The following is a 2,279-nucleotide window of genomic DNA, read 5'->3' on the forward strand; positions in this document are numbered from 1 at the left end:
CTCAAACACGTTCATCGGAAGTAATTTCAACGAGTCGAGTTTTTTTTTCTTTCAATGGTTAAGTATCGTATAATGATGTATATATATGAGAAGTACCATGACGACATTTGTATCGGTATGAATTAGGAGGATGGGACTTTTGATACGCGAGGTCCGCAATACACGTGAGCTGCTAGTCTCATGCTCTGCAGCTTATAGAGTTTTACCATTGACATATAAATACATACATATATCGATAAACCTGACTTTAACGCGTAACCTTCTTGACCCCAGTCCTCATACCCCCGAAAGACTTTCGGTTCTACTTCCAAGCTAAACGCTTTATACGTTAGCTAGCGCAGACCTTCAGAATCAAATCTTCTTTATACGAGGTTCATAGCTACCCTGTCTGTTCCAAAGTGCTAGTTGTCAATGCAGAGGCCGAGACTGTAACTTTGTAAGAATAAAACATGATATGTTCACAATCCGACGTTTAGACATCAAGACATGCAAACTAATTATCTGGCTTCATTGTGACATATGTGGCCGCGCTACGGCCAGTTAAGATTTTCCTTTGCCTAGAAGCGTTCACCAGCCTTGATCGCTGGTGAAACACCTGCCGGAGCGCCTCAACCAGGCATCGAAAAGACCACGACTAAATCGCGCCGTGTAGCTGCCATTGCTGAGCCTCCGGCTCGTTAAGGGTAAAGACGAGGTGATCTTCTTCTTTCGAGAAAAGTAAACTGAATATAGCCGTGGTCCCTCCTGATGGAGTAACTAGGTGTCGCGTCACCAGTATTAAAGCTAGGAGACCACGCGCGAGATTAAAAACTAAAATGCAGTATCACTATAACACAAAGGCAACCATCCCAGCGACAAATGTTGCGGCTGCCCACACCGCCTGACCAGACGTGCCACGTGCATTCAGAACCTTGTGGGTGAAAACTCTTGCACACTAAAGCAAGAAACTAATCAAGTCTAATTTCCGGATTGGTGGCGAGACACCAAATCAAAATCGCGAACGGCTGACATCTTATTAAAGGTTTTTGTCTGGACGTGGCTCCCACTAAAATCTTTTGCGCTCACAGAAGTTCACACTAAGACCTTCTTTGTCCAATTAATATCTTTCGAGGATGCGTGGGGTGTCGCATTGAATACGGAGCTCAGCCTCCGTTTCACGAGGCCGATTGGTGTGCGGAGCGTAAATTTCGTACAAGGGTGCTGGAGGCGATGGAAGATTGTTAGCTGAGAGGAAAAATGAAAATTCGTAGCTGGGTGTCGTGGTCACAGTTTTCGAACTTGAGTGCGCAATTTGTGCAGAGTCGTGGCGTAAAGAATGCCTAGTATTCGGGTGGATTCCCGTAGCAACAAACGGTCTGGCTAAATTAAATTCGGAGAAAGCGTTAAGTGACTTAAAGACTCATTGTGGTCATTCTGATAGGGGGAACCCCGGCTGCCTTATCAAACAAGACCTGTATGAAAATTTCAGGCTATCTGTCGGAAACAAATCAACCCTTACACCAATTGAAATGCGCGCACGTAAAATTATTCTTAACAAGTCGGCACGAAGAATTATAGCGAAAGACCTCGCGGCATTAATATCAATTATTGTACAAATACATTTATTAGAATAATGTAGCAAATGCTATCGCGTGCTTTCACGGGTTAATCGCTAACCAACATTCAGAACAGGAAGGCATTGATGATGGTACATGCTATCAAACAAGCTGCACTTTGATTTTGATGCAAGTTCCGATCCATTGCACTCATCATCGTTATCCTGTAGCCTCGGCCTTTTCTTCGCTCAAAAACAATTTAAAGCGCGTTTGAGGCCAAAAAATTTTCATCTATACTATGTAATGGGCTACTCTAGCGATTCCATGAAGATACATCTACGTACCCTCTGCATATATTGTGGAAGTTCCAAAACAGAGGATTATACAAGTGTAGCGGGCGCAATCCGCTACTTCTAAGTACTAAAGCCTTAGCAAGGCAAACGAACATTTCTGTTCAAAAACCAAACTGTATTTGATTGATTTAGTCGCGGCAGAATCTAAAGTTCTAAGTTCTCCTTATTAATATACTAACGGATTTTCCCGATTAGAGAGCGGTCTTCTATTTATTAGTTCCGGTCTCAAGCCCAAAAAATCTGGATTTTTTTCAGAAAAACAGAATATTTTAGTGACAATGTGAAAATAGCGATTTTGCTTTTCGAAGTACGTCACAAACTCAAAATAAATACAAAAAACATTCTTAACAATTCTAGAGAAGATACCTCCGACACGGGTTCGCTACCGCGT

The sequence above is a fragment of the Plasmopara halstedii genome (genome assembly GCF_900000015.1).
Source record: "Plasmopara halstedii genome assembly, contig: Scaffold_323, whole genome shotgun sequence".
NCBI lineage: Eukaryota > Oomycota > Peronosporomycetes > Peronosporales > Peronosporaceae > Plasmopara > Plasmopara halstedii.